Source organism: Natrix helvetica, assembly GCF_964273705.1.
Source record: "Natrix helvetica genome assembly, chromosome: Z".
In the NCBI taxonomy this organism is placed as follows: Eukaryota; Metazoa; Chordata; class Lepidosauria; order Squamata; family Natricidae; genus Natrix; species Natrix helvetica.
Window position 1 is genome coordinate 117,753,537 of NC_138554.1, and position 25,000 is coordinate 117,778,536.

Genomic DNA, 25,000 nt, shown 5'->3' on the forward strand with positions numbered 1-25,000 from the left:
TAATATCCGGGGGGAGGTCATTCCACAGGGCTGGGCCCGCCACAGAGAAGGCTCTGCTCCTAGGCGCCGCCCCATGGCACTGTCTGGTGGACGGCACCTGGAGAAGTCCCTCTCTGTGCGAGCGGATGGGTCGTAGGGATGTATGGGGCAGAATACGATCCCGCAGGTAACTAGGTCCTGAGCCATGGAGCGCTTTAAAGATCGTAATCAAGACCTTGAAACGCACTCGATAGACCACAGGAAGCCAGTGCAGCTCGCGCAGGAGAGGTGTCACATGGGAGTACTTGGTACTCCCCATAATCACCCGCGCGGCCGCATTCTGGACCAACTGCAGTCTCCGAGTGCATTTCAAGGGAAGCCCCATGTAGAGAGCGTTACAGTAGTCCAGGCGAGACGTCACCAGCGCATGGGTGACTGTGCGTAGGGCGTCCCGGTCCAATAGGGGGCGCAATTGGCGCACCAGGCGAACCTGGTGGAACGCCCCCCTGGCCACGGCTGTCACATGTTCATCCATGGACAGCCTGGCATCTAGGAGGACGCCCAAGTTGCGCGCCCGCTCCACGGGGGCGAGTTGAATGCCCCCAATGGCCAGAGATGGAATTATCTGGTTGAACCGGGGAGCCGGAACCCACAGCCACTCCGTCTTGGAAGGGTTGAGCCTGAGTCGGTTGTCATCCATCCAGATCCGTACGGCTTCCACACACCGGGACATCACTTCGACGGCCTCGTTGGGGTGGTTCGGGGTGGAAATGTACAGCTGAGTATCATCAGCGTACAGATGATATCCCACCCCGAAACCACGGATGATCTCACCCAGCGGCTTCATGTATGTGTTGAACAGGAGTGGCGAGAGGACCGACCCCTGTGGCACCCCACAAGTAAGGGGGCATAGGGTCGACCTCTGCTCCCCTGCCAACACACGTTGCGTCCGGCCAGAGAGGTAGGAGCCGAACCACCGCAAAACGGTGCCCCGGACCCCCAACCCCTCCAGTCGGCACAACAGGATACCATGGTCGATGGTATCAAAAGCCGCCGAGAGGTCTAATAGGACCAGGATAGAGGAACAGCCCCTATCTCTGGCCCTCCAGAGATCATCTACCAACGCGACCAAGGCCGTCTCTGTGCTGTGCCCAGGGCGAAAGCCGGACTGGCGCGGGTCTAGATAATCATTCTCCTCCAGATGTCGTGGAAACTGAGAAGCCACCACACTCTCTACAACCTTCGCCAAAAAGGGAAGGTTGGAGACAGGACGATAATTGGCCAGCTCCGTAGGGTCCAGGGAAGGCTTCTTGAGCAAGGGTCTCACCACCGCCTCTTTCAAGGCGGCCGGGAGAGACCCCTCACCCAACGAAGCGTTCACTAGGCCCAGGAGCCAGTCGCGTGTAACCTCCCAGGATGCCAGTACAAGCCAGGAGGGACACGGGTCCAGTAAACATGTGGTAGGTCGCAGTCGTCCACGCAATCTGTCCAAATCCTCGATGACAACCAAGTCAAACTCCTCCCAAAAAGGTTTCTCAAGACTCGCCACTGGCGTCTCGACTGGGCCACTGAAGGGGACCCAATCCTTCCAGATTTGAGCGACTTTATCCTGCAGATATTTCCCAAACTCCTCTGCCCTACCCTGTAGAGGGGCCTCCCGCGGCCTCTGAAACAGAAGGGAGTGGGACACCCGAAACAGGGCGGCAGGGCGGTTCTCTGCGGATGCAATGAGAGCGGCACAATATTGACGTTTGGCCGTTCTCAATGCCACTAGGTACGTCCTTAAATGGGCTCGTACCTGTGCTCGGTCAAATTCGGATCGGGAGGATCTCCAACGACTCTCTAGGCATCTCTTGCGGCGCTTCATCACCCTTAGCTCCTCGGTAAACCAAGGAGCCAGGGTGGATCGTTGCTGCCAGAGAGGCCGCAAAGGCGCCACCCGGTTCAAGGCCCCGGTAGTCGCATTATTCCACGCGGCCACCAGGTCCTCTACCCGAGGGCGGGTCAGGGCTGCAGGAGGTGGCCCAAGCTCCGTCTGGAACCTGTCTGGTTCCATCAAGCGCCTGGGGCGGAACCATCTAGTGTTTTCCGGTTCCGCCTCCCCGCAGCGAGGGGTAGCACCAGGGAAGTCAAGTCGGAGGAGTGAGTGATCTGACCATGACAGAGGAGTGATGGTTAAATTCACTCCTCCCAGATCACTCAACCACTGGCGAGAGACAAAAACAAGGTCCAAGGTGTGACCTCCCTCGTGTGTCGGGCCTTGAATCATTTGAGTCAGGTCCATGGCTATCATGGAAGCCATGAACTCCCGAACCCCCTCTGATGCTTCTCCCACCGACGGCAGGTTAAAATCCCCCATCACTAGAAGTTTGCATATCCTTTCGAAGGAACCCTTGCCCCATGGCCTCAGCTACCACCTCTTTTTCAAGCAGAAGTTGTGAGTCTAAGATCACTCTTGAGGGAGGAAGTAATTCTTCATCCAAGAGTATGGATAGAGAATCCTTGGACTCTGGATATTAGGACAAAGGGTCCTAATATCCACAGCCACTCAGTCAGTAGGATTGAACTAAAGTCAGTTCTTCCCCTCACTTCTAATCTCCTCCATCAATCCATATCTGCACAATTTCTAAGCACCTCAATAGTTTACGTGGTCTGCCTGGGATTGAAAGATTTAATTGGGTTTGATTAGCACATTGATGATACTGAAACCCAGCAGAATCAGACTGGCACATTCCAATAATGCCACTTAAAATAGATAAAAGATAAATGCTATAAACAGAATGTAATTTGCATCATTTGCATAATTATTACTGTATAATTAATGTAACCTTAACTGCATATCCAGACTATTTCATGTGGATAGACTATCTTCTATTTCACATATCATCCGGAGGAAAATTTGGTTTCATCCAAACTCTGCTAAATGAAGGTGATTAATTAAAGATTCACTGTATCCACAAAATATTTCAGTACCCTTTTTGTTTTCCCTTAGTTTCTTCTCTCTAGTTTCTCACTATGATTAGAATAATTATTTAGCATAGTCCAGCTAAAACCTAAAATCACAAGACTACATCTATTTGGCCATGTCACATGTGTAAATTCATGGGAGAAGTAAAAGATGCAAGGAATGGTTAGTGGTTAGAACAAGAAAAAGAACAAGCTGGCATGATAACATCAAAACTAATACAAAGATGAACATCCTACGCCTGAAAGAAGCTGTGTTTGACAAGGTAGCATGGAGATTACTTGCCTGTAAAGTCACGAAGTGTCAGATATGACTGGATAATTAAAACAACAATATAGTCCAGCTTACTGCATATCTATACAGCGAATGTAATTATTTAATCTTTTTGCTTGAAGGGAAGTATGGAATTTAATCTTAACCTATACTCTGTTACCAACATGCCCATTTTGTTAACTTCTCTTTAGATCACAGTTAAAGATGGTATATTCTGTGATGCCACTTTGACAGGCACAAAATGACCTTTTATGTCCCATCCAGTGGACTGTAACCTGTAGTCTTCCAGCTCTCACTCTGCAGGAATTCTGCAATGTTGATGGATCCTTCAACTTTAACAGAGTAACTCTGCTGACCTATAACCCTTCACAGTAGTTCTGACAGCTGCCTTCCATGTGTAGAAGTAACCTCACAATCTTAACATTTCTGTCCTGCTTGTTAGATAAATACACTAACTTCAATATTACTTGATACATAAATATTTGAAAAGAAGAACTTGGTATGGATACAACCGAGAAATAACAACTACATTTTCATTATAGGATATAGATCATTTTATAATTTTGACAATAGAGGGCATTTTAGATAAAGAACTTGCTAATAAATATAGTCCACATCAAATTAATTTATCTGAAATTTGCTCATGCTTTGATTATTGTCACACGTTTTTCTGGAACAAACTATCACCTCCCCTCACTTGATTTTCTGAATTTTTGTATATTTTTAAACCATTTAATGTTAGCGGACTCATGTGAAGGCACAAATAAACAGTTTTCATGACTTCCTGGATGATTTTACTATGTTCCTCTGATAGGAGAGTCACTCTTGAAAAAATTCACTACTGTGCCAAATCATTTTGTATTTCACATTTTATCACTGAGAATAGATTGATTGGTGGTGTCCAGACCTTTAGGGAATTTTGTAGCCCTTTCCAAATTGACATGAATCATTCAAATCTTCATAAATTAAGTTAAGCTACCTATGTACTTTGTGTAGTGAATATTATGATGAGGAAAGCCAGTGTTTATAAGATTATATAGCATAGGACTGGCCAAATCATCCGTGATTGTTTAATGAAACTATTGTGATTGTAACTGCTGCCTACTTTAACCTCAGACACAGAATACACTTTTCCTCATCTCAGACACACCTCTTCACAAGAGAAAGATAGAATTATAGATAAGTCAGACACTCTCATGGAGATTTTTTTTCAGGTTATTTTTAAAGCAAAGGAAGGAACTATGAATTAGGCTGAAAAAGAAAGACTAACATTATTCTCTCTGGCTTCTGTTTCAAGTTTTCTCTCTCAAGGAATCTGGATAAAGTTCTGCAGAAAGATAGTGTCTTATATTTCTATAGGAATAGATAAAAATATTTATCCAGGACTTTCCATTAGGTCATTGATTTTTATTTTTATTTTTATTTTTTTGCTTAATGGCAGCACCAAATGTTTTTAATTCTTTGTACAAAATATGAATTTAAGATTTATGGCCACTTTGAATCAGATAACAGGCCTGCTGAAAAATATTATTTGTACTTAGAAGGCTTGTTTCATCTGTGATAATTTGAATCCTACTTCAAATGCCTTATAGAGAACTCTATAGCAGACAAATATAACATGAATAATAGTTTGTAGCAAAGATAAGCAGACATTCAGACTCTGTCCAAAATGGGCAAATACATTCTAAAATAACTATAGGCTCTTCCTGGTAATTTTTTTGAAACAAATGATAGTTTGCTTCTTTTTGAATCAATATAGTATAGTATAACTTCTTTTAAATTCTATTTTGAGAAATTTTAAAAAGCATAAATAAAACCAAATCAATTGTAATAATCTTTGTTGTGAAGTAAGTTAAATGATATACTTATTTAACATTAGGTTAAGTTTTATTTTGTAGCAGCAATTGATATATTTGTATTGTTTTTGTATACAATTAGTATACAATTACAATTCTATATTTTATGTATTGTCACGCATTGTTAGATGCATGAATTCTTTATGCTCCTTATGTTAACTGCTTATATATAGCGGATATGAAAAGTCAAATTCCCTTTTAAAATGCTAGGTTTTGGGGATGTAAAAATAAATCAAACCAAATTAATCACTTTAGCCTTTAATATAGCATAGGCGCGGTATAGTTCAATTGAAAAACAAATTCAAATCTTTTTGGGAGGGGGGAAATAACATTAAAAAGCATATAACATGTGTCATATCCTTAAACTAATACTTTATTGAAGCACCTTTTGATTTTATAACAGCATTCACTCTTTTCGGTAGGAGCTTATCAACATGTAACATTTTTCCTTGAGAATCTTTGTCCACTCTTCCTTTCCAAAGCATTTCAAAACTAGTGGTGCAGTGGTTAAAATGCAGCATTGCAGGAAAACTCTGTCCACAAACTGAAGTTTGATCCTAAACAGCTCAGAGTTAACTCAGTGTTCTGTCCTTCCGAGTTTGGTAAAATGAGGCTCCAGATTGTTGGGGGCAGTATGCAAATAATGCTTACATTAAAATTGACTTGAGGATGCTATAAAATGCAATGGACTCTGTATGAGCCTAAATGCTATAAATGCTAAATCCGTCACATTGTGAGGACATTTCCTGTGCACAGCCATTTTCAGGTCACCTTACAATTAGATTCAGGTTTGGGTTCTGGCTAGGTCATTCCGAAACTTTGATCTACTTGTGAAAACAAACATTTGTAGGTCATTTTGGTGTTGAAAGTGACATTCTTCATTATATTCAATATTTTTGCAGATTCCTGAAAATTTTGTATCAAAAGCAACTGATATTTAGAACTGTTCATAATTTCTTCCAGGTCAAATAAAGCCTCAGTTCCAGCTGATTTAAAACTCCAAAATTTATCTCCAAAGCATAATGGAATTATGGCCAACCTTGGTCTCATCAGACCATAACACATTTTCTTCTCTGCTGTTTCAGAATTAATGTAGGTTTTTGCAAACTGTAGGTGGGCTTGAATGTTTTTTTCTTTGTAAGAAAAGGCTTCCAACTTGCCATTCTTTCCCACAACCCAGACATATGACAAATATGAGAAATTGTTGTAACATGTAGCATGTACACAACTATACTTCTTAGGAAATCCTATAGCTCCTTTAATATTACTATAGCTTTTTGACAGCCTCTCAAACCAGTTTTCTTTTTGTTTTTTCATCAACTTTGGAAGGGCATGCAGTTTGTAGTAATGTCACTTAGGATGCTATATTTTCTACATGTTATTGATGACTGTCTTCACTGTGTTCCATGGTATATCCAATCTTTTGTAAATTTGTTGTACCTTCTCCTGGTTGACACTTTGCAACAATGAGATCTCTTAGATGTTTTGTAAGTTCTTTGCAGACCATGACTTTTGCTGTAAGAGGCAACTGAGTAAATGTCAGAAAAATCCTACTAAACCTACTGAACCTATTTTGTTCATGTATAAGTATTTGATTAAAATCTGTGAGAGAAGCTAAAAGTTTCAATACTAAGATTAAAATTTGAACTGCTTTGGCTATCATTTTATTAATTGGTTTGTGACATAGTATAGTTAAAACTGTTTTAGAAATATAGGAACCTATGATGAAATATATACATCTCAATAAATTGAAATCTTTGGAATTTAAGTTGAGATACATTAAGTTGTCAATCTATATTAAGGGTTTACTTTTACTAACATAATCTGGACCAACTAAATATCAAGAAGTTTCATATATTAAATCATATAAATATAAATATTTTGGAAATTATTTCAACAAATTAAATATTTATTAAGTATTTTATAAAATAAATTCATGGAATTCGAGCCACCATCTTCTTCTCTCATTCTCTCTGACATGAATTACACACACACACACACACACACACACACACACACACACACACAGTTCTAAGTATCCAATTATGGTTAGCAGAATAACTTAGCACATTTCTAAAAGTAGTCCTAAAAAGTTTGTCTTGGTAAGGAAATTGCATCATTAAATCATTACTTTTTAAAGCATTTATTGTTACAATCCTTAATACCTAGTGAAGCAGTTCTTGACCTGCATCTTAATAAATTAGGTTGCCTTGCTTATCACAAGAAATAACTGCTGGATATAATTGTAACAGCATGTGTCAGTTTTGCACTCCCCATGCAAACTCTTCAGGTAGCTTTTTAATCTATCTCTTGTCTTAGAATGTTTACACAATGTCTTTAAGCCATTATCATTGCATATCTTGCATATAACAGGCTTCTGCTGACTCAAGAGATAAGCTAACATTCTTGGGCCTAGATTTTTATCCCATTCCATTCTACATTAGTTGTCTGCTTCATATTGTAATGAGCTGATACTCTTTCATTCTCAGTTGTGAAATTTAGAGAAAATATTTACTATATTACACAACAAAAAAGTCATAAGAAACTATACATTTTTCTTTCCAGATACTTATTAATACTTGTTAGAGGTTTATTTTGTAGTCTGATAACAGATTTCACAATTAGCTCTAATTCTTGATCGCTGGAATGATAAAGCCAAGACTTCTGTTCTATTGAGAAAGGGCACCCCTCCCCAAAAAATATTTCTTCCTGTCTGAAAAGAAAATATTTCCTTCTTTTGAGAAGGCAATGTCTTCTCAAAGAAGAGAATCAATTTTCAAAAATTGCATGCGGTATTCATTGTAGAACAAAGTTATCACACATTTTTATTTACAGCAAAATCTTTTAAGTACCTTGTAACTGATTATGGTTTTCCTCAAGGCAGGGTATTTCTAATTGCACACCAATTCTGTCATATCCAAACTACAAACTTCCATACCATATTCATAACTGTCTTTTGCAAAATTCACCTAGGTGAATTAATAGTGCAAGGCTTAAAGGCTTTTTTGCGCTATTTTACATTTTACCTGCAAATATGTACCAGTATGTGGATTTGGGCATCGAATAGTTTGAAGTAAAACACTGAATTCTAAAGAGGGGTTAGAGATATCATTCTATTAGATATATATTTTATGACTTTCAAAGCTGTCTCTTCAGATATGTCCTATGAATATAATTTATTTTTTTAATTATGAAGTAGGTAATCCATAGAACATTTTCATATAATCAGAATAACTTAATGCATATTAGTATCCAGTTTTTAATTTGATTTTTAAATGTATTTAAATTTTATTTAATTATTTTTAATTAAAAGTTAATAGTGTCTTAATATTTGAGAATTCATTAAAAAGCCACTTACTTTACACCAAAATTGCTAAATACAGTATCTGTAGAACAGTTTTTCAAAAGCAAAGTTTTATTCTATTAATGGTAATAAGTTATTACATAATAAAAATCAGTATGGGTTCATGTACTGCATGCTCTACTGTCTGAGTGAAGCTACCAAACATAAGCTTTTAGCATGCTTTGGCTTGTTGAAAAGGAAATAATAAATATCTTTGTTCAATATAACATCATTATGACTGCTAAAAGAGGGAGTCAGAAATAAGAAGTTATGATTCATAATCTTTATTCAATGTTGGCAAAGTATTTACATAATTTATTATAAAGGAAACATTAATCTTTTACCAGTGTTTAGAGAATATAAATGTTTTCCATATATTTAATTTAAAAACTTGAATTAATAGTTTGATACATAGAGTCATTTATATATTATTGCCCTGGCAAGTCAATGTGATTGATTTCCCTATAAGTGCAGCTCCTATTTTATTAGTACTGTTACTGTAATATGTTAAGTCTGAGTTACATGCAACTTCATTCAGTCTGCATTGAAAATAATGGATGCAGTTAAATGCATCAATTAACAAAAATTATCTGTTAACAGAAACTGTGTTCACTGACAGAATAAGATTGTTCTCCTTGTTAATCATGTATAATCATTGGAGTTAATCATGTATAATCATTGGAATTAATCATGTATAATTATTGGGGGAAGGGACAAGTGACTTTATATGCCTCATGAGGCAATCATAGTTATCACACATTATCCTAGATCTCTGGTTGTTGCTATAGTATATTTCATGTTATCCATGATAATTGTGGAGGAGAAGGTCAGCCTTGTATTTGTATTAAAATCTGGTTTGGCATTAGGGGTGATGGTGGAAGTAGTAGTAGTGGGTCCCATCTCTAAAATACACCCTTTTGAGTTTCAAGTTGTGCATTAGCTCTGGAGCAAGAGTGGAAGTATGGCTGTGGTCACCAGGAAGTCTCAGGTGTCCTTGGAGGGAACTCATACAGATCAGAGACCATTTATAAAGTTGACCCAACAGGATAAAATAAAATTACTGCTAGCCTACTGCATTAGTGGCTGCCCCATTCAGATTCCTCAAATCCATGGCCAGGTTGAAAATGGAATTTCTAATTGTTGGTTGTGAGGACAATTCTACCTGCCTTATCTGTGCCAGAGTAGCTCAGGATTTCATAGCCACTATGGACCTAGACTAGATTATTGAGAAGATCAAAATCGCAGTGGAATAAATATGTGTGATTAGATTTTTGCCTCAAAGCTCCCTACTTTATAGATGGACTCTGGGAAATTAATTGATGCATCAATGCTAATATGACCATCTTTGGTTCTTTTATTGTAGCAATATAAGAGAATCAAAATGGCCTTCCTTCTCCATTATTATTATTTGATTCATCAATAGCTAGCCAGAAGTCCTGTTTTGGGTATTCAGGTTCCTTGGTGGATAACTGTAAGATTTGCTCTAAGTTGGAGCCACTGGAAAGGTTATGTAAAAGTGACACTTGCTGAGTTATCTGGGAATAATTTCAGCTTATTAGTTCTGAGGAAGTGAACAAAGACTTTTGTGCTATGAACTCTGCCACGTGTTCTGTATCCATGTCCCTGCTAGTTGGTCAAATCTTTCCAGGGAATGGCTTGAGGTTGTGTTCAATCAGTGCTTAATATCTTTTTGTATGGATAGTTCTACCTGCTTTGAAGGAGGCAGTTGTCCATCATTTCTCCAGAGGCCATCCTTGGAATCAACTGTATTTGGATCATTTTCATTCAGGGTCATCTTTCCATTTTGCAGAAGATTATTGTTGTAGGCACTGTGCTTAAATGTGACCTGGAGAAAATAGATTGTCTGACTTTTTTCAGTCAGGGTCATACCAGTTTTATATGTAATTGCATTGATTATATTTGTTGATATCTTTTAGAGGACTTGATATGAGAGTGATATATTTTAACCTCTTTTAGAAGTTTTCTTAATAAAATTTATTATATTACTATAATTATTATATTATTATATTCAGTATTAGCAATACTGAAGATTCTCTTGGCACCTTCCTTCAGTTGCCACTAAATCCTGTAGTTTTTCATGTAAAGAGAAATTTGCAAATCCATGAAGACTACCGTTACAGGGGAAGCCTTGGCAGGGTTGGCCAAGGCTGCGCTAAGTCTCCCAGGGCTTCTCCTGGGGCCACTGAGGTACCCCATGTTCACCTTAACAACCAGTGCAGTTGTTTAATTACTGCATTGGGAGGAGCAGGAACAGGAGGTTGTAAGTAAGGCAATCATATGGGCATTTCATTTAATAGCTGTCACAACTTCTGATCATAATGGGCAGGCTCTATTACAGTCACAAATTGAGGATTATGTGTACTTCATTTTAGTACTCTATTTCCCTAATCTCAAAAATATGGTTTCCTAAATAACATGTAGAAAATGTCTCTAAAGTTGATCTCCCATATAATTTCTAAAACAATTTCCCACTTTCCACAGAGGGTAGAGGAATGGTTTGAATTGTATTATTCGCTCTGTCTTGATGTTTGGAGGAACATGTGATCCACACATTATTTTTTAAATCTTTGGATTAAAACGTCTCATGGAAAATATCTAGGAAAGAATCTGTTATATCTTTTATGATGCACCTGAGATATATAACCCCTATTTAAATTATAGACATGTCAAATTGATATTATATAGATTTCTTTTCAAGTAAACATGCCTAGGAATTATATGCTTGCAGGTTTAAATAAAGAACACAATTAAAGCCATACATTTTAAGAATACAATTTGATTAATATATCTAGATGTATATATTATTTTGACATCCCAGGTTTACAGTATAATGCTGACTATAATAGTTAAAATTGAGATATTGAAATAGATAATGAAGTATCTATTTAAAACAGTTTAAACAAAAACAGGATATGGCAATAACTATATATAAAATGATATTCTGGCATTATACTACCAAAGGACTGGATAAAAATGATGTTAAAAACATTTATTTTGTTCAGCTGATAGAAATACAAATACATTTTTTTTCATCAGAGAGATAAAGGCTGATATGTACAATTGTAAAATTTAAAACTGGATTCTATGTTTCCTAATTTCAAGGCCTAGTTGGCAAAACTGAAGAATTTTCTCAACTAGGCTTCCAGAAGGAAGTACGCTATCAACCCATTTCTGTATCAGTCACAAACAAGAAGATTTATTTAATTTTCATCTGATATTCTTATCTGAGGAAATGCATAGAAACTTTCAGAGTCAGTCTCTTACAGTTATTTATTTATAGTTATATTTAGACACGATTGAATATTTTTATTTACTTAACAACTTATATAGCCACCTTCTCAAAAACCATGATGCTAGAAGGAGCAGAATAAAAAATAATAAACATAAAATACTAAGTAAAACAAAACAAAAATTCCCATAAGATGTTGAGAGAATTACTTAACATCACACAACCATCCTGTAGGTCATAGGATTCCTAGCCTGCTGAAAAAATAAAAACTTGAGAACTTTCTGGCGGGCAAGTTGGTATGAGACTGATCTCACATCAGTGGGAATGATGTTCAATAGGACAGGTACCACAGTAAAAAGGCATGCCTCTTGAATCCTGTCAGATGTAACTCATTAGTAGATGAGAACCACAACATACCATTCCTTTTTAGCCCATTTTGACAAGTAGATATAACCAGGAAGAGGCAGTCCCTCAAGTAATCTTGTCTATTGTAGACCTATGTAGACCTTTAGAGTTACATGGTGGCTCAGTGGCTAAGATGCTAAGCTTGTCAATCAGAAAGATCGGCAGTTCAGCACTTCAAATCCCTAGCGCCACAAAACGGAGTGAGCTCCCGTTACCTGTCCCAGCTTCTGCCAACCTAACAGTTCGAAAGCATGTAAAAATGCAAGTAGAAAAATAGGAACCACCTTTGGTGGGAAGGTAACAGCACTTTGTGCGCCTTCAGCATTTAGTCATGCTGGCCACATGACCATGGAGACGTCTTTGGACAGCGCTGGCTCTTCGGCTTTGAAGCAGAGATGAGCACCGCCCCCTAGTGTTGAGAACTAGCACATATGTGCGAGGGGAACCTTTATCTTTTAATGTAGAGCTTTAAAGATCAAAACCAACACCTTGAGTTTGCACTCAAAAGCAAACTGACAACCAATATATCATCGAACAAAGGTAGAATGTGCACTATCCTTGGGTGCACTTAACTGCCCATGAAGCCACATTCTGCACCAACTGAAACTTCTTGATATTCTTCAAGGACATATGTAACATATTGCAGTATTCCATTCTAAAAGCTACTTGTTTCTCAAGCAGAAATTGTGAATGTCGAAGGGTCTCCAGATTGTGCACTTGGTCTGTTTGGGGCAGTACCACCCTAACCAGAGCTAAAGAGGATAAAATATCAGATCCAGGAGTGACAGTCTTTCCAGGACTCAGCTGAAACATGTTGTTCCCCATCCAGACAGATCTTCAGGAGCATCACTTAATTTACCCAGAGTGGAGAGATATAATACTGACTATAATACTGTAAAATGGATGTGTTGAAGTAATGTATGTAATGTGTCATGGTATATTGAGGATACTTTATCCATAGGAACCAGTGACATGCAGTGAGGGTTATGGCTGGTGAGGCTGGTGACGTTATCAGGAAGGCAGGGAATGGGACCATGTGTGCAGGAAGCTGAGGCAGTCTCAGCCTCCAGCACACGTGGTCCCATTCCCCACCTTCCTGAGTGAACATTAAGGGGACCGCAGAGTGCACTGATCCGCGTAGCGTTGCTTCCTCCACCGGCGCCAGTCCCTTCCCCCCCCACTTCTTCAAGGTCTCCCACCAACCCAAAGCCCGATCCCCAGAGGCCTCCCTCGGGCCTTCTGCGTCACCTCAGCGAAGCCCTGCCTTGGCAGCCAGCAAAAGACCCGCTGGCTCCCGGGAATGGCCCCACATCAAACGAGAGACTCACCTACAGGGTGGGCCTTTCCCGAGCCGCCGACTCTGAGAAAAAAATCAGGGTGAGGGAGGGAGACGCACAAAATGGGAGCAGGAGCTTCCCAGGGGTGTGGGAGAGGAGGAGGAAGAAGAAGAGCCCGTCCAAGGCTTGCAGCCGCTGGCGCCCACAAACACGGGCCCGTGGTGGTGTGTTGCTTTGCGTTTGCTTCCTAAAGACCCGAGAGGCGGCGGGCCGGCTGTGTGGTTGTCAAGCGGCTTCACCAATCGCTGCCCAGGAAAAGCGGCTCTGCGGGGCCCGGTGGCAAGGCTTGAGCGGGGTGACAGCGCAGCCGCCTGAATGGGAAAGCAACGAAAGGGGCAGCGAGGGCGGGTTGTGGCTGCAGGCGGCAAGGTTTGAGCGGGGTGAAAGCGCAGCCCCTTTCGTTGCTTTCCCATTCAGGCGGCTGCGCTTTCACCCCGCTCAAGCCTTGCCACCTGCAGCCACCACCCGCCCTCGCTGCCCCTTTCGTTGCTTTCCCATTCAGGTGGCTGCGCTTTCACCCCGCTCAAGCCTTGCCGCCTGCAGCCACCGCCCGCCCTCGCTGCCCCCTTTCGTTGCTTTCCCATTCAGGCGGCTGCGCTTCCCATTCCCATTTCCCATTCAGGCGGCTTCCTATGCAGGCAGCAAGGCTTGAGCGGGGTGACAGCGCAGCCGCCTGATGGGAAAGGAACGAAAGGGGCAGCGAGGTTGGGCGGTGGCTGCATAGAGAAGCTCCGAGGAGCTGTGTTTCCCAGGCGTTGGTTGGTGGTAGCTGGACCGAAGCCCAAGTCAACATGAAGGGGACCCTTTTCCCCCATTTTTTTCTTTTTATGATGAGAGCGGTGAGACTCTGCCTCCACTGACCACACGTCACTGATAGGAACAGATAATTTCACCCAATAGCTTCATGAACATGTTAAATAGGAACTGAAACAATATCTGACTTTGGATCCCTACAATGAGGTTAATGATGGATGTGTACACAGATACATCAGGGGAAGCAAATAAGCAGAATATTCTGCCATACTTTCCCTACCTGGAGTGATCTAGAAGTATACCGTGATGAATACTATTAAAAGCTACCAAGACATGAATAAAAGCAATGTGAAATGTCAGCAAAAATTCTAAATCATCCAGGTCATGGTTGCCCCAAAGGTGCTTTTTCTAAAAAGCAATTGGGATTTCTTCAGGGTTTTTTTTTTTAAAAAAGAAGCTGAACTGAAGAAGCTTCTCAGATGAGAAGTGAAATATTTCAAAGGGGAAAAAACCCCAAGAAAGTCCAATTGCCTCCTTGAAAAAGCACTTTTGGACAAGAGCAAGGACAGGTGCACAACCCCTGTCCTGCTTCTTCCAGAGATCATCCAAAAACGCGCCATGCATCTATGCAGCCAATGCTTTCTCTGTCCAATACCCAGGTATGAAGCCTGACTGAAAGGGATCCAAATAATTCATCCGGGGCCTGCTGCAACTTCTGTCCAACTATTTTCTCCATAACCTTCCTTCCAAAAAAAGTGGTTAGATCCTGGAAAAAAAATAGTCCCGCAGTCAAATCCAACAATGGCTTCTTGAGCAGTGGGCCAATTATCACTACTAAATACATCCATTAATTCAATTTACAGCTTCAAAGGAAAATCTAGCTACCATAAATGTTAACAAAATTATTTAAAACTCCTTGAACTTTAAGCAGAATAAGAATAACATTACTTTTAACAAGAAATTCATAAACAAGCAATTGTAATAACTAAATATTACATGAAACATTTAGTATTAAATAATATATAACTAAATAAAAATTTCCAGGGGAAAAAGGACAATCTTTTGATAAGTTTGTAAAGAATATATAAGGCAGTGTGCTAATCTACATCAGTTATACATGATAAAATGGAGGAGGGAAGCAGAATTGATTAAGGCTAGCCAGGTTTAATTTGTGTCTGCTTATATTTAGCAGTTTAAGTTTCTTACATTCAGTTTGTTCAGAAGCATGATGAAGTAAGTGCTTCTTGCCTCTGTCTCAAATCAGAAATGCATGAAGTACAGCTGCAGAGATAATAAATTCCCCCCCAAAGGCCTTGGCTGAGCAAATTAGGTGTCAATGGGGTGCCTGTGCAGGCAGTACTCTCTCTAATTAGTCTCTGGAGCCTGTTGGTGGCTAGAATAAGATGATCTAATCAATTGGTCTGTGTCTGATAGTAGGTGTAAAAATCCTACCAGGCAGAGCTGTCTCCCATAGGTCACTCACCTGCACAGCAGGATTACTCATTTTCATTTTTCATCTCTTCCATCACATGATGCTGACAGTTGGTTTTAAGAAAATTAAATTTAAAAAAAAAACTGGTTCACAGGCCAATGTGGGTCAGAAAGAAGTTGTGTTGTGGGAATTGGTGATCTAATTCATTAATATGTATTGCAAAAAACTTGCATGGAGTCAAAAATAAAATTTCAATAGCACCGAAGATGTCTTTAGTAAACTATCAGCAATATAAAATTACCACTGAGCATATCAGGCATAGTGGCAGTTACAGTGCCTAACAGAATCTAAAGGGGGTAGGGTGTGTGTGCATACTAAATACAGGAGAAATATGGCATTTATTTGTTATCAGTTGCCTTTTAAAAGAACAATAAAATCTGATTGCAAGATGCAGTAGTGGTACTAAATAGGCTGCACTGTGAAAGCCGTGTGTGTTTTGCATGCTAAGCCACTGGGACAGCATTGCCCCATTCGATTCTTGGGGGGGAGGGGGAAATCCAGATAAATTCTGTTTTAGAAGCTATGGTTGTGCAAAAAGAGCTAGTAAACTCTAGTTCTAAAACATTTTTAAGCTGGTGGCAAATATTCTGAAATTAATACCCTTTCCCTTCTTATTACTTGAACTAATATTAATATTTAAAATCAAATCCTTTCTCTCCATTTTGCACAATAACACAGCAGCATTTTAAATATGTAAGTAAGAAAGTGTTTGTTTAAGACACACAGGACACGGGAGGGGCCGGAGCTCTGCTGGCGGGGGGAGAAGGGGCAATACCGAGAAAACTCAGATCACAAAAATGAGTAAGAAAATCTGCTTGATATAAATTGATTGAAATTATTAACTGAATTTATATGCTGACTATACATTGTTATTTAGTATTGAACTTTCTGTAAATGTATACTATGAGTATGGAGGGAGGGGACACCTGCCACACACTGCAACTGCCAACATTTGTAAACTTTCCATTACCCCTTTCCTTTTTTATTCCTTAAAAACCAATAAAACTTTGTTTTTTTTTAAAAAAGAAAGTGTTTGTTTAATTTGTCAGACAAATTGTTTTATGCTATAAAATGTACATACATCAGAGGTGGGTTCCTACCTAGTAGTGCCATACCGGCCTGGGTCGCAGAACCGGCAGCAACCTAGGCTGGAGACGCCTTCGAACTGGTTCCCCGCCACCAACTTTTTAAAAAGTTCTGTGCATGCGCAGAACAATTTCAATTGAACTGTGTATGCGCGTGCAGTGTGCATTCAATATGCGCATGAGCAAAGTGCACACACAAGTGAACTGGCAGTAATGCCAGCCAGAACCCACCCGACGTACATGATTTGACAGTTTTATAAATTGTCACTCCATCCACCAGTAACTAAAATGTTATAATGTTATTAATGAACTGTATTAAACAGACAAAATGAATCATATATTGTGACAATACAGTGTGTGTGTGTGTGTGTGTGTGTGTGTGTATAGTTTCTTACTTTATTGTTACAATGTATAATTTATTCAAGAGAAAAGAAAAGGAGAAAAGAAAAAAAGTTCCATACAATATCAGTATAAAATTAATTCAACCTTTATACTTATTATTAACTCTAGATCATATAAAATATGTATCTCTTTCTTGGGACTATATTTCTTTTCTTTCTAGGCACTCAGGAATTTCTTACAATTTTCGGCAAAGCAGATAATGGGGCTTTCCTTAAAAGTCACCTAGGAAAATCAATTATTCAGAATGCAGTGGCTCATACAGTGACAAGAAGTTGCTGTTACTATATCATGATTCTACTGCTAGAATTGCACTAGTTACCAGTTTGGATGCAGTTTAAGATGTGGGTTTTGTTTTGTTTTTTACTTTTAAAACTGAACCTTCAGAAAACCAAGGTATCTATGGGACTGTTCTCCCAGTGACTTCTGCCTGCCCAATAGAAATGGAAATGGTGGAGTCTCTTTAAATCTCTTCCATGAAGGAATGTCTGGGTTTGTTTGTTGATGTTGGTTTTTGTTTGTTTTTTTAAACAAAGTGATTAGATTGGTTCCCACCGTATTTTTTTCCATAAAGTTATTAAACCTTGGCTTTTCCAGAAAGTCTAATAAAAGTTTGGTGATGAGGAGTCCCTCCCTCCTACAGATTGAATGTTACAATTTTCTTTTCACCAAGTTGTTGCTTCGGTTTTATTTAATTTATGGTTGGCTGGCTTTTATTTTAACATTGTGAGGATGAAAATGCTTTCTGCGATAAATTATTCTGTGGCTTATTGAATCAAGACATATATAAACTATAGTAAATAAATAAAATATTGCTGTAAGGCTAGAGAATTGGGCATTTGGCTTATAAGGGAGGCTTGCAAATCTGAATCTTGTCCTTAAGATTTTTAATGTTTATTTTGGTTAACATTAAAAGAACAGGATTACCGTTATCTTATCATTATTGAACAACATCTCATCATAATGTTTACTATAATTTCTGTTATTTTCATTATAGGAATTAAGATCACCAGACTAGAGAAGAGAAAAAACAAACAAACAAGATATAGTCAACATTATAAAGGCACCATTATCTGCTTCCTTTCTTGGATTTCAATCACAAGAAAAATTATGCTGACAAGATCTGGTTCACCACTCCTCAGTTTATTTAAAGTACTGCACGTATTTTGATACATTGTGAGTTGAGAACATTTGTGAAGATTAAGCTATTTGCTTTATTGATGTGTGGCATAATTGGCTTTTTTCCTCAGTCCTTTGTGTTTGGTTTTATTGCTTTTACTTCACTGAAGTATAAATACTTTTGTGAAAATATTTAAGTTTCACCAGCAACGTCTTAAATATAGTAAGGCAACACCTTTGGTGTTATAATTTCCTTTATATTATCTGTAGCTAAAAGGCAGTCATGGCATGAAACAATGTATGTATTCATTGAGAAGTTCCACTCATTTCACATTCATCAAAATTATAAGCTGAAACAGATTACAGGTTGGTTGTGACAGTCAGTGTCTTATAATTTTGCTCATTTTTTATTGCTAGTAAATGTAATATTCTTTAATTTAACCATGGCAATAAATACATCTTAGCTAGAATTTGGGTACTCTGCCTATGTTGAATAAAGTGGCATAAATGGGCATATATATATATATATTCAGATACTTTACGCCCTTGTGAGAAAAGGGACATTGTTCTACTGTTTTTGTGATTATATTTCAACTTGTTCCTATGTCTTGCTTCAACAATATTTTCTAAGAAGGAAACTAGAAAAGATGAAGAAAAAAATGAGTTTACATTTGGAAAAGCACTATGACAGTGCTGAGTGACACTATGACTAGTTGCTGAATGAGCCATTAAAATATTAGCCTTGAATAACTATCCAAATTCAGAATACTTTCTTTTTATAACCAAAGGACTATTCCAGTTATTTTTCTAAGCTATTAAGATGGTAGGGAGAAAAGCACTATATTATGCATCTTCATACAGCTGATTTTCCTGTGTAATTTGCAAATTTTTAATAAGGGATTACTATTCTCCCTGCCTTAAAAGAAGGTGGAAGGGAAATGGAATGAGTGAAGGCAGTAGTTGGATTTGCCTTCTACATACCACCCCTAACATGACTAGTACATTAGATGGGGAAGACTAAATTCCCCTGAAATAAAAGAAAATTGCATTATTCCATAGTATAACAGATGTTTAAGAAATTCATTCATTCATTCATTCATTCATTCATATGAATTAGATTATGGCATCTTAATGCTTTTATAAATAAAAGCTGGAAAACAGGGATATGTTTTATAGTTTGCATTTGCTCTGTAAACTGAAAGCATCTTATTACTTGGATCTGGCGAATACTTGATTTTGCAAAATACTAATTTTTAATACAAGGGAACTTTTGTCAATATTATTTTATTATTACATTATTCCCAACAATTATATATAAATTAAAATAAATGTTTCTGTCCTGCCTGAATCAGCTTTGCCACCTTTATTTAAAACTTTATATCCATGGAAACAATAATCACAAAATCCAATGAAACATTTTGGACTTAACAAAAATGCCTTAATTTTTGTTTTGTTTTCAAATTCGATCATATATTCACTTGGCTATTTCAAGATAATCTGTCTAAAAAATCTCAGCACTATAACAAAAATGAAACAGGAAAGAAAATTTGAGAATTAAACAAAACTATCAAATGAAGATAGATTTCTATAAAAGCTTAAAGAGAGATGGAAACCATTTCTTTCCATGTTAAACATATGGTTTCATGTAAAAAGTAACTCACTGAGTTATTTCCTTCAATGGGCTAAATGCTTACTTTATTATTCACAATAAATCAAATGTTTAGGATGTATGCTTAGATTTTATGAGATTCTTTCAAAAATAATTCTTGATGCCCTTGAACATATTGGCCAATGACATTAAAGCGCCATGGTGGCGCAGTGGTTAGAATGCAGTACTGCAGGCTACTTCTGCTGACTGCTGGCTGCCTACAGTTTGGCAGTTCAAATCTCACCAGGCTCAAGGTTGACTTAGCCTTCCATACTTCTTAGGTAAAATGAATACCCAGATTGTTGGGGGCAATAGGCTGACTTTGTAAACCATTTAGAGAGGGCTGTAAAGCACTGTGAAGTGGTATATAAGTCTAAATGCTATTGCTATCAGCTCTTATAGGTTGAAAATAATTAATGAATTTCACTTCTAATATAAGTTCTTGATTTAAAAGGATTGGAGGAGGGGGTTAGAATTTGGAGGTGGTAGTCCATTGCTTAGAGTAGATTAATTAGTAATTCAATTTTCTCCTCTTAATTAACCTTTGGGGGGGGGGGTAATAGCCATTTAAGCTACAAATCTCTGTATTTTGGAATGGGCCTTGATATCCAACCAAGAAACACAAGAAAAACAAAAAGAGAAATCATTGGTGGCTCCTTTTGCAACCTTCTCAAAAGCACAATGATGGCCCTTAGAACAGGGGTGTCAAACTCAAGGCCTGAGGGCCGTACAGAATGCTTAGACCCATGGGGCCACCCTGGAAACAGCGAAGGAATGGCCCACGATGCCTATGCTAGCAAAAACAAAGCTTAGGAGGGCTGCACGTGGCCCTCCCAGGCTCCGTTTTTGGCCACATCAGCCTCCGCCAATGAGGCCATATCAGCCTCCGCCAATGAAAACAGAGCTCTGTTTTGACTGACAGGGCTGCAGGAGGCTGTTGCAGCCAAAAACGGAGATCAGAAGTCCGTTTTCACTGGCTGAGCCACCACAGTGACCACTACAACGCCCCTCACACAAGTGATATCCAGCTGGCCACACCCACCATGGCCATGCCTACTCCAGCCCCCGAGGTCAAACATAACCCTGAATCGGAACCCTGAATCGGCTCTCAATGAAATTGAGTTTGACACCTCTGCCTTAGAAGTTAGCACAACTAAAGCAATCTGCCCAAAATAAATCACGGTTTATTTGGGATGATTTTTTTCAAAACTCAACAGAAAGCAAGGGTTTTGGAATAATTGTACATGGACGATGATACGTATAAAACACATTAAAATTTAGAATCCGTTTTTCAATATCAGATCTTATTTTATTTGCCCCTATTCTTTTCTATAGAATCCATATTGAATCCAGTGTTATTATCAGTCCAATTTATACACTAAAAAGAAAATGGTACTCTGGCAAAGAACCCTGTATTTTGTCTCTTAAGTTACTGTATGATTTTCCTTAAGGCACTAAAATTATGGGAGAAGATCAATTACTTGAAGTGGATAAATATAAGTTAGCTAGATTTTATTATAGTTCTAATTTTAGTGATAATGGTGAGGAATTATCACTGGAATGTAAATAGAAGTGTGTAGCTATAACGCAATCTCCAACATTGTGCAGTGCAATCATGAAGCTGCTGGAGGAAGGGGGGAATTAGTGTTCTTATCTCTTCAAATCTATGATTTGGCAAATAGTAATTATGCAATTCTATTTTCACCTGTATTCTCCTTTAGTGCATAATAGAAACTTGCACAAGTTTTACCCTAAAGTACCTTCCAGTTATGGTCAAAATATGGGTCTCTCTTTCATCCTGCCCTACATAGCCATTTCATCACTCTAATTCCTTTGCAGATCAGTTTAGACCAGAGGGTTGGCAACCTTAAATACTCAAAGAGCCATTTGGAACCATTTCCCACAGAAAAGAAAACACAAAACCTTTCCTGTGCCTGACTATTTCCTGAGTGCCCACAAAACTAACATATGTAGTTGAATTAAATGTTTTGTTTACTTCTGAAACTTTTCTTTTCTTGGATTTATCCATGGTTGGCCTACTGGGGGGGGGGTGTCGAAAAGCTCAATAAATGATGTGCTGGTGGGTGTCGCACATTGGTGGGTGTGATGCATATTTTGAGTGTCAGGGAGCCGCAGTAGAGGGATGAAAGAGCCACATGCGGCTCCAGAGCTGTGGGTTGCTGACCCTTGGTTTAGGCAAAACTATGTAACTCTTACGTTGGAGATAGAAAGGCAGTTCTGAATGATTTTGAACAATGCATAACAAAGGATTTTATATTTTGCAGCTACTTCCACTGTGATTCTGCATGGATTTTGCTTCTTGTGCTTTTGACTACAATAGGAATGAATTCTAACTCTAAAAGATCCTGCCAAATCATTTGTACTTCCTGTTTCCCTGGTTATGTAACGCTTTTGACAACTCTGAGCCTTTCAGGATTTTAATAAGCACCAAAACCTAATGCAATTTCTATTCCCTTTTCAGGTACTTCGAATTTAGGATTGCATATTTTTAATTTTCCATGCATATGTTACTTGGGACCTGGTATATATGTTACTGAAATAACATATCTGCTGTTTTCCCACAATTGGGTTCCCTAATTTTCTAATAAGTTCAATGATTAATTGGTTAGAATCTTAGCCCATCTGTAAATACTACCTATGCAATGTAATCATTCTACATAATAATTTGTTTGAAGTACTATTGGAATGGCCAGGGAATTAGTAGTGGAATATGGCAGCTATGGAAAAAACAACAATGCATGCATTGGACTTCTGTGGTTGGTATTAGGAAAAAAAATGCTTTCCAATTATATCCAGTTCTTTTAATTAAACTCCTCCTTATTTTAGAAAGCTTCTCAATGAGAAGATAGGGCATTCTTTTTTTGAAACCTAAGAAGAGAAAATGATCACCTCATAATGAAAGATAAGAGGAACTCCAGTATATGAAGAATGTAGAAATAGAGATAGAAAATTGGTCTACAGGGTTTTCGATACCAATGTTACATTGGAAAATTTTCAATATGATTCCCATTTGAACAGCTCAAATCTGCAGAGCACCTAGGTCATTGCAAATAATGAGTACTTTGTCTCTTAAGAATAAAGTTAAGCAAGCACAGGAAATATAGAACAATGCTTGGGGAGGCTTTGGACCAGTCTTGCTTTCAATGTGTGAATGACCTTTGAATAGATATTTCCAATTTTTCTGATTAATTAAGGAGAAGTGTTGCCCCTCTCAACAGTGAAGGCAATGTGATCTGAACGCGTGTGCACATGTGCACATAAATGTATGGTGAATATAGAGTGTGTATTTCCCAAAAATATATTATTATTGTTGTTGTTTTTCTAAAGTAATAGGATAAATGACATTTGGACTGTACAGATTCATGTGGAATATGGAGACCATTAAATAGAATTACATTCCATTCTTCACCAAATCATGGCACAAATCTTTTTTTTTTGACAAAAAGGTATAGAGGCACTTATCTATGTTATTGCCTTGAAATATTTTTTAAAGCAAAAATTGAAAGATTGCATTAAGATATTCCCTGAACGTGGTCTCAGAGCATGCAGTTCTGCAGTGCTACCTACAAAATTTTCCCTAGTTGGGATTCTTTATACAAGGCACAAAAAGTGCTCTTTTTAACAGGGGTTTGGTAATCAAACAATATTAGTATTAAGTATGTATACATAATATAGCCACATGCTTTAATGACAGTTTAGTCAGCAGTATGGTTAAGTAAATGTTACATTGTATTCAATGGGTAATTTGTCTTACTATAAACAATGTATGGTTTGTCAAGTGTCGCTTGTTTTCATTTAATATGATATTTAATAAAGTGTAACAAGATTTAATGTTCCATGTGATTTTTTTAAACACGATAATTCTGAGGCTTTTTTTAATGAACATGTTCTTATGCTACCATAATAAAAAAAAAGATTCCTGCCAGCTTACATAGAAGATATATAAATTAAAAAATGTATGGCAAAAATAAAGCAACTACTAACGATATGAAACAAACATAACTAATTATAGAGATGGAAACCTACACACGAAGGAAACGTTTTTAAAACAATTTGGTTTTCAAGATCTTCCAAAAGATCAGCAGACAACGTCAGCCTGATTTCCCCCATGTAGAGGCACTAGGAATTGGCAGCATATAAATTTAATGAATTTTAATTACCATCCCCATAATCATCCCCATAATAAGGCTCTTCCACAAGATTGACACTACTACAGAAAAGTTGTATCACCTCACTTTAACCCCTTCCTTCCAAACTATCCCAGAATACAGGATTTGCCAAAGTTTCTCCCTGGGAGATCTAAGTGGTGAGATAGATATTCACAATAGGCAGTGTTCTTGAAGAAAGCTAAAGCCTTCTAATGTGCAGATTCTGCTAAAATGATCTAATATACTCCCAATGCAAGGAGCCTTAAAGGATGGGGTTGCTGTTTCTCAATGAGGTGGCTCAGTAGCTAAGATGCTAAGCTTGTCGATCAGAAATTTGGCAGCTCAGCGGTTCGAATCCCTACCGCACATAATGGGGTGAGCTCCTGTTACTTGTCCCAGATTCTGCCAACCTAGCAGTTCAAAAGCACGTTAAAAATGCAAGTGGAAAAATAGGGACCACTTTGGTGGGAAGTGCTCTGTGCACCTTTGGCATTGAGTCCTGCCAGCCACATGACCACGGATATGTCTTGGGACCGCACTGTCTTCGGTTTAGAAATGGAGATGAGCACCATCCCCAGAGCAGGAAATGTATGTGCAGGGGAACCTTTATCTTTACCTAGTTTCTCAATAGCTTTAAAAGCAACCCAAGTAGGATGCATTACAGTAATCTAAGTAGAAGGTGATATGGGCATGAGTTAAAGTTTTTCTGTTCTAGGAAAACCAAACCCATTGAAGCTATAGCCCCTCTGGCTACAGCCTCTAGTTATGATCCAGTAGAACTCATGAATCCAAAAGAATTCTCAAGTTGTGAATCTGTTCCCTTATGCATTGTACCTGCCCATCAAGGAATATCTTCAGCTATGATGTATCAACAGCAACTTCATTTTTCCAAGGATTCAATTTTAATCCATTCTCTCCCATCTGGAC

At 38.5% G+C, this 25,000-nt stretch overlaps 1 protein-coding gene across 3 annotated transcripts in view; it reads left to right on the forward strand.

Annotated features, from left to right (window-relative positions):
* Window positions 1-23,745, forward strand: part of CDK14 (cyclin dependent kinase 14) — a 263,591-nt gene extending 239,846 nt beyond the window's left edge. For 2 of the 3 annotated variants that reach the window (XM_081971698.1, XM_081971699.1), the window contains one exon: window positions 18,135-23,745. The gene's annotated coding sequence lies outside the window, so the exon portion shown is untranslated. The remainder of the gene's footprint in view (window positions 1-18,134) is intronic. The other variant, XR_014176838.1, reaches the window with a different exon arrangement.
* Window positions 23,746-25,000: the final 1,255 nt, after the last annotated feature.